This window comes from Pocillopora verrucosa, chromosome 5 (assembly GCF_036669915.1).
Source record: "Pocillopora verrucosa isolate sample1 chromosome 5, ASM3666991v2, whole genome shotgun sequence".
Classification (NCBI taxonomy): Eukaryota; Metazoa; Cnidaria; class Anthozoa; order Scleractinia; family Pocilloporidae; genus Pocillopora; species Pocillopora verrucosa.
In genome coordinates, this window is record NC_089316.1 from 17,920,863 (window position 1) to 17,935,168 (window position 14,306).

At 39.0% G+C, this 14,306-nt stretch overlaps 2 pseudogenes; both read right to left on the bottom strand.

The window, feature by feature from the left end:
• Nucleotides 1-1,800: 1,800 nt before the first annotated feature.
• On the bottom strand, nt 1,801-10,532 carry LOC131768790 (uncharacterized; annotated as a pseudogene).
• A 1,720-nt stretch (nt 10,533-12,252) lies between these two features.
• On the bottom strand, nt 12,253-13,995 carry LOC136280767 (loricrin-like; annotated as a pseudogene).
• Between the last annotated feature and the right edge of the window lie 311 nt (nt 13,996-14,306).

Sequence of the window (14,306 nt, forward strand, 5' to 3'; positions counted from 1 at the left end):
CTAAAAACTGTTTGTGGAATGAGGGAAAAATCCACGAAACATCAAAACCGACAGACATAAGGATGGAAAATGAACCTTGAGATTCAGCCTTGTTTAATTGAAAACCTGCCAAGTTTTATTTATGCTCCCCTAAGAAATGTGGGAAACTCGCAAATTCTTTAAACTAGTCCTGATAAATGTATATCGGTGAGAGGATTCAACGCTTAAACAGAGGAAGAACAAATGCTATAGTTTATACTGTAGCGATCGAACCTTCAGCTGTTCTGTATTCAGATTAACTTTTCAAAATATCTGACCTGGTACTTTACATATCTTGTAAGTACCTTGATTGCTATCCAAGGTAGATGATAACGCCTCCTGGAAACTGTTTAGGGGAATTTAGAATTTTTTTAGGGAATCAAGCTACCTGAAAGTAATTGTTTGTATTACATGTCACCAGTTTGCTATTACCTTGGAGTAGATTACAATTATAATCCCAGAGTCTTTGATGTTTAGAAACAAGTGGTTGAACAGGTGTCAAGGTTCTTTACACACAAACAGAGGCCGGTATTTCATGGCTTTAATGAGCTTATCTCGAATCAAAAATTTATGTCAAACCTTTCACAGCAAAACGATCTTTTTTTTCTTTTTTTAATTAGACTTCTAATCAACAGATCGCACTAGTAATTTTCCAAGAAAGTAGTGCAAGTAATATAACGAACTCCCCTGAAACGATAGAGGAAAATGAAAATAATTTGATTTACGTAAGGAGTTCGTTTAATTTATCACAGAATGCCATTCGAACCACATTCAATACATGTTTACAAGTGCTTTTTTTTCCTTTTGCTTTTATGGAAAGAGATACGTAGGTATTTTTCGAATGACTAAATCCCAGAGTTAATCGTTTCGCATTAAGGCATAAAAATTTTTGATCTTGGGCGACGAAAATTGCAACGAGCCTAATGTTATTATCCTGCCAAATCGTGCCATGTTTGACCATTTCCCGGACTTCTCTCCAGCTTTTTTTTTCTCTAATTGAAAGTGAAATTTCGGAACAAGCGAATTAGCAAATAGCAACAGAATATAATACACGTCATAATGACGTGAACAGAGGCGGAAATCCTCAAAGAGAAAACGAAATGGACAGTCTGAGTTTTGAAGATTTTCACGCCCAGTTAGATTGCAAGTTTAGACACGGAGTTAGAAACGATGATCTCGTTTGAACCAGGCTATGAAATAATTTGAATACCATGTACTACAATGAACTGGAATTCTCAAAATGAGTTAAGCAATTTACAACTTGACTAAAAATTAGGCTTAAACACACTACCAAATATCTAATTTAGTGATATTCTTAGACCCTTTTTATTATTATTGCTTTATCGAGTGAAATATCAATAATATAGGTATAATATCTACGAAAGTCACTTTTTAAGTCTTAATGATTATCATGCTCGCAAACGAGTTATGGAAACTCCAATAAATGGACTATTTAGATTATCGATAAACTACAAAACCTCTTATAAGCGATGTCTTACCCTGTGTATTTTTTTTATTACTTCATATCTTATAGCTGACTTGCATGACCAAACTTTTCTCTAAGTTATTTAATAAATCTGTACTCATGACAAACGCCCTAAGATAACGAGAACAGACGTCACTTTACCACGTTTTAGATTGCTGAAAGGAAAACGAGTTATGAAATTCTAGATGAGCTACCTAGATAACTTGATAAACTTCCATAACACTGATTAGTGACGTTTAACAAAATGTTATACCTATTTGTCCCTTTTGAATACTTTTTTCTTTCAACAAGAGAAAGTGTTGGCTTCGGCTTTTGAAAAATAACTGTAATACTCAAGAAATGTTTTGGAATCAGCCCTAAAGTTCTATAATTTGCACAAGGCCATTATCATTCGAGTTCCCACCAGTCAAACCGGAACAATCTTGGCCATTACAGTACGAGCCTCCTCCACCTCCGGCTTGTTTCGCATGGGTACCGCTACCTCCCCCAGAGTACCCACCACCTCCGCCTGATGCACCATTATCCTCTGATCCACCTCCCCCACCACCAAACCCACCAACTGCTCCTGGTGGAGGGCCCCCGTTATTACCGCTATTCATACCTCCGGCTTGACCTCCGATCCAGCCTTCAGCGCGTGATCCACCTCTTTCCCCATGGGAGGTGCCCAGTCGGGTACAACCTTGACCAAACCAACCGCACCCACTCCTCCATGGTAGTTACCGCCGTTACTGTTGCATTCACCTGGCTGTCCACCTGTGCCTCCATTTCGAACTTGTGAGGATTCTTTCCCCACACTACCGATGCCATTTGAACCAGCCTGACCATCCACACCATTATATCCACCAGATGCACCCCCTCCTCCTCCGGCAGCCAGCAACAAACATTATCTGCAGTATAAACAAAACTTCCTCCCCCTCCTCCAGTGCCAGCATTGTCTTCCACGGACACTTCTAGTTGAGCTGCTGTCTTTTTAGTGCTATTTCCACCTTTTACTTCCACCGAATCCCCTCCTCTTTGTCCCACCACAATATTTAACACTGTTCCATGATTCAGTCTGAACTTGCCTTCTATAAACGCTCCCTTTCCACCATAATATGTTCCTGGATTGTCTCCATAATCGTATGAATGTGTTCCTCCGCGAGCGCCCCAGGCTTTGATGAGATAGCGGGTGGTCCGTGGAACAGTGAACTTCTGTATAGTGCCAGGGCGTCCCCTTCTCCCATCGGTTTTGAGATTCAAAGTACCTTTAAAAAGAAAAAAGTAATTACGCCTGAAATGTGCTATTAAGTAATGGCTCCTCGCTATGAACATGATATCTGTGAAATTTTTGGGGAAAATGTCCACAAAAAACGTGAAATGAATTTGAAGCGTTGAAAATGACAAGTGAGTAAGTCTGTCTTTAAATCCAAATGTCCTTACGGTGACAGTTTGTTGCATTGCCGAGAAATCCAAGTCTGCAGGAACAGCGATAAGAGCCTAAGGTGTTCTCACAATCGGCATTGACTGGACAAAATGATGGGGAAGCGCTGCATTCATCAATATCTATAAAAAAGGATAAACCAAGTTACTTTTTCTTCCTTCTATGCAAATTCTGCGGAAAACCGAAAACCAAGTGCTAAAAAACGGAAAATCTGCAAAACGTAATGAACACCAAAACCGAAAAAGTGAAAAACCTGAAAGTTTTTTGACACAAAAACCGAAAACCCGATCTAAAAATTAGCCAACACCGGAAAACCGAAAATCCCAATACCCCCCTCGTTTAGTGATATTGATCAAGCCACTGATTTTTAGTTGACGCGGCAGAGAAGCGAAAGTCAATCAAGGCGGTGGAAAGAAATTGAACAGAGGGCGAAAAAGACAACAGGTATAAGAATGAGTGAACGAAAAGATGCCATCAACCCGAGCAAAATTATAAGGGAAGCTGAAGAGTAATAGTTTTTGCAAGATGAGGGAAAAAAATCATTGTTGCTGATTGAGATTGCCAGGTGGGCGTGACTCAAGCTCCCCTGACACCAAACGAACCTGTCAGATAACGTTACCTTTAGATCCCGTTATGTCTTCTTTGACATAATTAAATCGTCAGGTGAAAAACGACTCAGCCATGTCGATTGAAGTTTTTTCAGTGCGTTAGCGCCCATAGGGAGGAGACAACGGCAACAGTGAAATTTTTCTGGTAAATGACATTATGCTTTTAAGGATTTTACCTCGGCAGTTCTGCCCATCTCCAGTGAATCCAGGCTTACAAGAGCAGATGAATGATCCCGCGGTATTTGCACAAGTGGCGTTCCTCTTGCTACAGTTGTGAGTATTTTTATAGCACTCATCAATGTCTGAAATGGGATCAACACACCATATCGCCATGATCCTTCTTTGTTTATGTTGAGGCAGAATGTGGAGGTGGGGGGAAACAATATGCAACTTCGAAATAATTGTAGGAATTGAGAACTAGGAATTTTCAATGCACTCATCCAAAAAAGAATGCAGAAAAGACGGTAACGACAGTAATCCATTGCCAGCTAAAGAAAATGATGGAAGTAAAATTAAAATTGGGACTATCAAACGCATGTGTCCACCACAGAGAGCGAAATCAACTAAATACGCCACCTCTGATATTGTTATAACTAATAGGTCTGGCCCCAAAGAAATAGCCTTTGGTGCAGGTAGCTGTGTGGGTTTTACTTCTTGAAACGGTAGAAAACTTCTGCTGATTAATTTGTATTACCTGTGCAGTTGTGTCCATCCCCAGTGAATCCAGGATTACAAGAGCAAGTGAAGGATCCTTCGGTATTTGTACAAGTTGCATTCCCGTTGCTACAGTTGTGAGTATTTTCAAAGCACTCATCAATGTCTGAAATGAGATTAACACATCGTACCGCCATGATTGTCTTTGTTTATATTGAGGCAGAATGTAGCAGAATGTGTAGGTGGGGGGAAGGGGTGTTAAAGGTAAAACTTCGAAGTAACAGTAGGACCTGATAATACAGTTCTGTGGGCGAATAAAAAAAGGAAAAAATTTATATATATAGGGATAGTAAATGTATGATCTTGATTTTAAAAGGCAATTTGAATTCTACCAAAAACTACGAAATCATGGGGCCTGGCTTATTACCATAAAGACGACAAGAACACTAGGTCTTTCCTTGACTTGCTTTTGAGATGGGGCAGTTATATTGCTGCAGAGGCGGCAAACGAAAAACTCATTTTTTTTATCTCGAGTAGCATTGTTTATATCCTTTAGGGACGTACTGAGTTAAGGAGAGAGGATTACACACGGAATTTTATCTGCTTAGAAAGGTTATGCTCTGCAGGACTATACCTTCGCATTCAAGTCCATCTCTGCTGAATCCAGGATTACAAGAGCAGATGTAAGATCCCTCGGTATTTGTACAATTGGCATTCTCGCTACACTTGTGGGAATTCAGAGCACACTCATCGATGTCTAAAAGAAAATCAACGAATCGTTCCTATGATCGTTATCATCACCACCAGGCTAATGTGCAAAGCAAAACCGACTTAAGTGTTATAGTCGGAGCACATTATGATTGTAAAACATGTGTTTTTACTAGAGGCTAATCCTATGCATTTATGTATATCCCCGCTGAATCCATGTTTACAAATACACTTAAATGATCCTTTGATACTTAAGCAAATGACGTTTTCATTGCTGCACTTGTGGGTATTTGTAGCACACCCGTTGATGTCTAGAATATAATCAATAGCCCTCTGGTCAAAATAGTGAAGAACGGAGGTTGCGGGAAGGAGGTGGGGGGAAAGATATGATGTGTTATGCTGTTTGTCACCAGTGACGACTGAAGAAGCAAGTGAGCAGTAAAATGCGAGGTTAAGGAAAAGAAAAATTCTTCGCCCCACTTTTTCCGGCACTGAATGCCTATTAATAGCTTGGGGTGAGACTGCGACTTGAGGTGGCTCAACTTCTTTGCTGTTCATCTTAAACAAGACGCAATACAGCAGAGCATGAAAACTGAAGTTGCGCCCCCATCTTTGTTTTCCCCCACAATGGGTCATATTCAATATGTGTCATAAGTACGACCGATTTTGAATCTTGGACCCTCTGAAGAAATGGACCACTGTGTTAAAATAAAAATTAAAAAAAGGAATTAATTTCAATTATTTTAAGTGTTACCTTTGTCACAATCGTAGCCAGTAAATCCAGACGCACATAAACACCGATATTGTTTTCTTGTAAATCCCGACTGGCAGGTGCCGTAGTTCTCGCATGGAGACTGAGCGCAAAAATTCTTTAACAAAAGCAAACAAACAAAGAAATAAAAAACAGAAACGGAAAAGAACTTGTCACGGGCGTTAAAATAAAAAGTCTGCTCTAGATATATTGCATAATTTCGAGAGTTAAATATACCGCATTTTCAGCATGAGGCGAGAAGAAGAATTGTTTTGATAACCCCTTTCGACATTTCGCCGAGAACCTGACCACAACTTGGTGGAGGAAGAAATTCCAAAAGTCTGTGTAAAGTCACTCCCATCACTCTGAAAAATCGGGAAGGGGTATTTGTAGAAAGGATATTATGAGTAAATTGTCTTTCTCAAAAGCAGTACTCAGTAACCCCGCTCATAGCTCAACTGTATCGTTATATCCATAGTCGTACGTACTCTTCAGTCATGAGATGTATCCGGTTATTCAACCTAGTATCTTCATACCTGAAAACCAATTGAATTCAACTACCTTTTGCAGAAATGCATTCGAAAGGCCATTCCATTCATTCTTGCCCGCGAAAAATATTTAAGATGAATGAACATGAGTGTTTCGTAGCTGTGCTTTCTTTATTGCAAGAAAAACAGCGATCAATTGTTTATTCTAGGCCGGTGACCAACGTTCTGAAATGACTAAGAAAAATTACTTGCTTTCGTTAATAGAGTTGGGTGTCCTCAAGGCACTCAAAAAACTTTTGTCTTTTGTTAGTGCTTATCTACGAAAGATTCGTAACGACATCAGCACTTCTCTAAAATTTATGTACAAATAACAAATAATGAATAAGAGGCGTTTTACAGACATGAACATAGAGGATACCCCTTTAGCTCTGATGAATTGAAAAAAAGAGGGAGTTGTGCAGTTGAAATTTAGCAACCGGTACCTTAGTTCCGTGGTATACATAGTCCGCTGCTTTCACCAGATTCTTTCCATACTCGTTACCTGTTGAGTTATTCAGTTCACAGTTGTGTGCTTTTGCTCCTTCTTCTCCAAAATAAAAGTTAACACTGACGCAGTTGTGGTCCAAGTAGCAACGATATTCACACATGTCCCTATCAATCACACTGATGTTTGCTATAGTGTGGTTGACAAGACGTTCTCCAACAAAGAACAAAGTGGATGGAAATGCCAATGTACGGCATTGATCTAAAAATTAAATCATTAAGAGTTAAAAAGCGAAATGGGTCATCATTCCTAAGGGTCTCACATATTGTTAATCTCGCTGTTCGATGCACGTGGTACGTATATCGATAATTATGGCATATTCATTGCCTTAAGGAGGATCGAGTTTTATTGTCAGTAACATCGGATAAGGTCTTTTTCAAGCCATGAATCATCAACTTCCAACTTTTGCTGATTACTACTTTAAATCACAATTTATTATCAAAGTTATTATAACAAAGCGCGCGTTTGCAATTCCTACCAAACTCCTAATGAGCCAACTTGAGCTCTGTCAATCCACGAAAATAGTTTTGGAGTTAGCGGTTTTTCATTCCCAATCCGGCGCTGTACGAGTTATGGCTGTGAAGAAGGTAACTGAACTTTGTTACTTCAAGGGAGGCTTTGCGACTTTGGAAACTCTTCTTTACAACAGTAAGTATTACTTGAGTTGATAAGTCCCAAAAGTGTTGTTGAAGTGAAGATTTGGTTTCAAAATCTTACAGTTTTCAGATTTTTTAAATTGTTTAACACAAAGCCACGCATTCTGGCCGTGAATTCAAGTAAAAAAAAAACGATTTCAGCATACTGAATCGATTACACGGATCTCGTAAATGCAGGGAATTCGTCTTCCGCTTCGAATTCCAGGCCGCAAGTTTAGTGTTTCTTTGAATTAAGCTTTGGTCTCTAAATGTTTATTGGTCGTTTTCGCCTTCCCTTTTATTATTAATAGTTTTCGGGTAGTAAGCGATTACCGGGTAAACCCGACTCAACTGGACTAGAAATTTATCTTCGTGCACGAGTTATATCCACTATGTTATGAAATAATTGGTTCGTGCTATTAGCGCGTAAATATCGTGTTATGGCTTGCATTATTAAAAACATAATTGCTTTCCCTGCATTTCAACAACTTTCGTTCTTTTCTTACTGGCTGGGAAAAGCTTAGTCATCAGGCTTCAAATATCGCACAATAAAAAACACTGCAGGAGTGCTATGAGAAAAATATGCATAGCATTGCGAGTTCTAAAAGGTACACGAAAAACGTTTTGGTCTATGTTTAACACCTGTCTGCATAACATTTTCAAGGTGGAAAATTTCTCCACAAAAGTTTTATTGAATGAAAAAGGTTATGTCAACTAAATATGACACCAGCGAATAATTATGTACCTAAAGAAAGATTTTTATTCTACAAGAGAATGTAAAAATAAGGGAACGAAAAACATTTTCCATTTTCCTTTCCAATTAGTTCATACACCAATTTGTCTTTCTTTGAGTGCACGGCTGTTCATAACTATAGGATCTTCTTTGCGAAAATCTAGTCATTAATCTTAGATGACCTTGATAAAACTTTAGTTTATTTTTGTATCAGCGTTTCAAACGAATTCACGATTATAAGCAGCGAACTATATGATTAGTTAAGAAATTGCGATGATTGTTTGGTCATAACTAAAAAAAACTTCGCAAAGATACCTGCACGTGTAGTGAAAAGGGCTCGAGAATATTTTTGAATGTTTAAGAGGCTGTCTCTCTTATTTCCACCCGGTCAATTTTGCGTCAAAAATAATATTTTCTGAAACTCTGTCAACAGAAAGACTTTACCTAGGAAAGAAATAAATTAGATTGGGTTTGATTCGAAATAATTTTCTGACTGCATTAGGGGCCATAATTATTTTCCAGTCCGTAGGGACCGTCGCAACGTCTCGAAAATTGGAAAATAGGCATATTTTGTAACATTGTAAAATATTTGATTCGCATAGTTAAGCCACAAAATTTATATCAGATTGCTTAAAAACCTTTCTAGTTTGCCAAGAAAGTTAGAATTTTCCCTCTCGATATATTTGAAAAGGCGAATTTTAGCATATTCTGACCACTAGAAATCGCCATCGGCCGATGGCCGTAAATAACCTTGATTTAGACGTTAAGTTTTGGGATTTTGGACCTGGTTGACGATTCTATCCTACACAGCCGTTAATTTTAGGCCTTTATAGGTAAAAATATGCAAAAACCCCTGTACGTTTTCGATTTTTCAAAAGTTATGACCGTTTGAATCAGCACACGTACGAGCATTCGCGATTTTTTCGCCTACACCAAAATCGAACCACTGGAGCAGATTTCGTCATAAATACAGCTTACCCGCTTTGCAGCCCGGCTTCATGGCTCACTTCAGAATTTTTCTAATAACCAAATTAGTGAAATCCATGATAACTTCAACAAATAGCTAGGTATTGCCTTCGAAAAGTAGGCGGCATCCATCGTGATTCGTGGTATCAAAACAAATGTCGGAATTGGCCACATTTCGCGGTGAATCACCCATTTAACATCGCTACAGAGCTGAATTTTTTCCAAAATCAGAATATAAACTCTCCATGTCTGGAAGCTGAGGGAGAAATGAAGGTTTTAGGCTTCTGAAGTGAAAAAATAATCGCTTAAATTTAGGTCCAGTTCGATGTTATACTGTTTCCACAAAGGTCCGCACAAAAGAGAAGACCGTTGATACCTTGTGCCGTACGTTGAACCTTATGGTTTTCGTCCAGGAAAATTCCGAGAGACAAGATCTGGTAGACAAAGTTAACAAAGAGATCAAAGTCTCACATCCAATCTGCTACGATACGTAGGACCTCTTTGAACGTTACCACAGTAACACACTTCAGAAATTCAATGTGGTTTTGTTGAGAGCCATCTGTAGTCATATTGAGATCCCTGTAAAATTGAGAGCCAAACTGTCGGACGTGATTAGTGATTAGACAAATTGTCGGACGTGATTAGTGATTTTCAATGTGTTTCTCAGTAGACTTATGTAAACAATGTCCTATACGGTGGCTGGAAGTGTAGAATGTGCTCTACAGATACAAACTACCTTTACTTCCGATATCAAGTTCTGACCGCGTTGTTATAGTGTAATATATTATAATATCTAGTAGTCAGTGAAATAATTTGGTGAAATCGATTGAAAATTTACCAAAAGCAACACTTATAACATCTGTTCATACGAAGCATGTGTCAAGTTTTTAACACGTTGGTAGCCGATTTCTCCGGCTATTGACAGGTTGCTGTTCTGTGGATACAATCGACGCGGAACCGAGAGAAACAAGCTCAGGATATTTGAAATTGATTTATTAATTATATGATATCAAATTAATGCTTTTACCTGGAGTTTGATATCATATAATTAATAAATCAATTTCAAATATCCTGATATTTGTATCCTGTGGATACAATCGACGCGGAACCGAGAGAAACAAGCTCAGGATATTTGAAATTGATTTAGTTCTTTCCTAGGTAAAGTCTTTCTGTTGATAGAGTTTCAGGAAATATTATTTTTGACGCAAAATTGACCGGGTGGAAATAAGAGAGACAGCCTCTTAAGAGATAACATCGCATTGAATTGGACTATAAATTTTGAAGCCATTTTATTCATTAGATCTCTACATGTATATACGAGAATTCAAGTATTTTAGTCCATGAGAATTCGCGTTTCCTTTTTTTTTTAATTTAGTAAATTGCAAAGCTTAAAATTTTAGAGGAGAAAAATAAGTTTCTTATCAACAAATGTAAGACTTAAAACCTACCGTCCGGGCAGGATAGAACTTGTCCGTGGGAGAGAGCCACAGAGATGAAGAACAAGCGGAGAAAATCTCCCATGTCTTCAAAAACTAGCTGAAAAGAAATTCTTTCGATGTTTTGTAATTGTCAAGCAAATCGAGAAGCATAACAGCAGTTTGTTGACTGCGACGTTCCACCAATTTGATGTTAAACTTCCTAGAAACATGTTAGCCAATCACATTTGGATATATGAAAGATGTTCAACAGCCCGCCACAGAGAGGCTGTTAGATTGACTGATGTTTATTGAACAAGATAATTTTGTGAGTTTTCTCCTCACGCAGTTATTTCCATCATCCACTCACTATTCTAAGGGTCCCTTCCTGTGTACGTTTCAGTAAATCATAGGCAATATCAAAATAAAAGAAATCATTGGTTCAACTCTGTAAAATTAAGGGCGCACAAAAAAGCCCACAAATTTGTTTTTCTTTCAAATATTTCACTTCTTAACTCTGTGGTATCCTGACCAAATTTTCTTGAAGATTTTAGAACACATTTTTAGAAAACATGCCTTCACTAAGTCAAACCTCGCTGAGCGCCACTCTCGCTAAGAGCAGTCCTCTCGACTTCCCGTCCAAAAAAAGTTTTCCATTACTTTTTTGCACGTAAAAATGGTTTTTTATACACGTTTTAAATAATAGTTTGGTTGTTCTCCAATTCTCTCTCTCTCTTTTTTTTTCTGTGGGCCTACAAGCCAAAGTTGATTTTTTGGCTAGACCGCCCGTGGATAGCAATCGAGCACGCTGCGACAACAATATGATATAGCTCACGGAATTTTCTCTCGCCACAACATACCAGATTTATTCACTCAGAGGAAACATAAAATATGGAAATTTCACATGAAATATTATTCATACCAGCGTGATCAGAGGAGACCCATCTGTTCCAAAATAATTTCATACCAATAAGTCATCGATGTGGAAGAAAGAATTTTCAAAATGTAGGCGTAAATCGGGGTAAAAAAGCACATCAGTGGTAATTTTAGGTCACTGATAGCCTCAAGCCTGCGGTTATCTCTCTAACTTTCATCTACCAACATCTTAAAAGCAACACAAGTCAATGCGTTTCCTCCATTGCGCTAGTGTCAGAGCTCATTTGCATAATTCTGAAAATCAATCAAGACATCTTTTTGACCGCTCAAACTTCTTTTGTTTATCTTCTACATAAAGGGCTTAGAGTTCTAACAACAATTGGAAGGGAAAGAGATCCTGAGTTTTCCTGAATCGTCGCATAAACTTTATAAGTCGTAACGCTTGCATGACTCAATATGTAGACGGTCTATAATATTGTTTGAATCAGGTTACAAACCACACACAACGTGGAGAAGTTCAAAATTAGCGAATCAAATTTGGCATTCTAGTTATTATATAGATAATAAGAAGGACATGCAAATATGTTAAAATAAGTTACCGTTTGTTTTATAAAACAACACGTATACACTCTCCAAGATTATTATTTTTTTATTAATCGATTTAAACTTTAACAAGAAATTTCCCAGGATTTATATATAATTGGTATAAATCAGTCAATCAAACAGTTCTTTGAAAACCTACCTGAGGGGCCTAAAGGTGTGAAGTTGGGAAGTGATTTTGTTGTTTCGCTTTTTTTCTGTATAAAAGGATTTGAGGTGATCAGATTTGAAATCTGAAACGAAATGGAAACAAGAACTAGACTGCAAGCTAGATCAACTGCCCCAATCGCTGCTATGACTACTGTTTCCTGCTATACAAAGAATGTGTAAAAGAAAACCAAATATGATAGTCAATTAATGTTTTGAATACAGCCCAGCCATTCATTAATTTGCACAGCGCCGTTATCATATATGATCATATATGTTCCCACCAGATAAACCTGAACAGTCTTCCCCACTGCAATACGAGCCTCCTCCTCCACCTCCGGCTTAGTGATTATGAGTACCACTGCCTCCCCACTAGTATCCACCATCTCCACCTGATGTCTCATTATCTTCTTAACCACCTCCCCCACCACCAAACCCACCAATCGCTCCTGGTGCAGGGCCCCCGTTTTTACCGCTATTCATATCTCAGGGTTGACCTCCGATCCAGCCCTGAGCAATTGATCCACCTCTTTCCGCATGGGAGGAGCCCAGTCGGTCACAACCTTGACCAAAACAAACCGCACCCACTCCTCCTGGCTGCCTATCTGTACCCTCATTTCGAACGTGTGACGAATCTTTCCCCTCACGACTGGTGCCATTTGATTCCCTCTGACCGTCCACACCATTATATCCACTCGACGCACCCCCTCCTCCTCCGGCAGCGAGAAACAGAACGTTATCTGTAGTACAAGCAAAACTTCCTCCCCCTTCTACAGAGCCAGCACTGTCCTCCACAGATTTTCTAAGCTGAGCTGCAGGTTGGCTTGTGCTTTGTCCGCCTTAAACCTCCACCGAATCTCCTCATTTCTGTCCCACTACGATATTTAGCACAGTTCCGTTATTCAGTGTGAACTTCCCTTCTTTCAATGCTCGTTTTCCGCCGTCATATGTTCCTGGAAGGTATCCTTAATCGTATGAACGTGTTCCCCCCGAGCCTACTCTCCCTCACAATCCAAACATTCTTACGCCTCCAAGTTTGTCCATTTACGAAAATCTAGTTTTGCAGGCACAACAATAAGAGCTTGGGGTACTATGACAAGCGGCTTTGGTATCACACAAAGATGGATAAGCGGTGCTTTCGTCGATATCTCTGAAAAAGGAAGATATCAGGATCCGCTTTTATCTTAGACAATTCTAGGAACTTCCAACAAGGGCTCACTTCCTCAAGGGAGGTGAATTTTTCTTTTGCTTCCTTTTATGACAAATTTTGTAACTTTCAAAGGAAAATCTTTTCTAGCCGCCCTTCTATCACCTTAGAATAAGAAAAGAATTGGGCAAAGATTTACTATGGATTACTCGCCCTTTACCTTTCAAGTATCGGAAGTAGTTTGCAAAACTGGAATCTTTCAGACCAAGTTCATTCAATAATATGCATCAAGTTATGACGTATCAGTTAATGGATTTTTTCTAAAAATCAGCGTGATCCTAATGAAATAATTTGTTAAGAAAAAACAAGCCTGCATAAAGAACAGTTTCCACATGATATAGTTGGAGTAAGATGGGGAAGGGTTGAACAAGACACCCCTTCCTCCTCACCTCTACCGTATGAGCTTCTATCCTCCTTTGCCCAAAAGCATCACCCGACATTTAATCTGCCGCACGAAAGTCAATACATGACATGTCTAATACTTCGTTCTCGTGCATAAATTGTAAATACGAGTCAATTTTTACCCATGGCAATGCGTTCAGTAGTTTTAGAATCACGACGAGTAGCTGTCTATGCATGTAAAGAACTCAAGCGTGACAATCTGTTATGAGATTCAAATCCATTCACCGATACAAATAGAGTCTTTTGGATTGTTTACCTGTGCATGAAATTCCATTTCCAGTAAAACCAGTTTTACAGGAACAGCGATGATAGCCGAAAGTGTTCCGGGATTCGGCATTGACGTTACTACGCACCCCAATAGAAGCTTTGCACTAGTCAAAATCTTGGAGAGTAATAAAGTTTGATTTCCTTATCAAAACACGGGTTGCATATAATTTTCTTACGCGGCTTCATATCCATCAGCCCACGTGAAGCCCTCGTGTAATGCCCAGCCGTGTGCCGCGGTCCGCTGCACTAAAGCTCGGCACTCGAGTATGCGCATTTCATTGTCATCTGTCGGTGTCTCTTGGCGCACACTAATGGTATCTAAGTTACGACGCAATCGCGCCTGCGCATTACCCTCTTCCCCGCTCTTCCATCACGTAATGG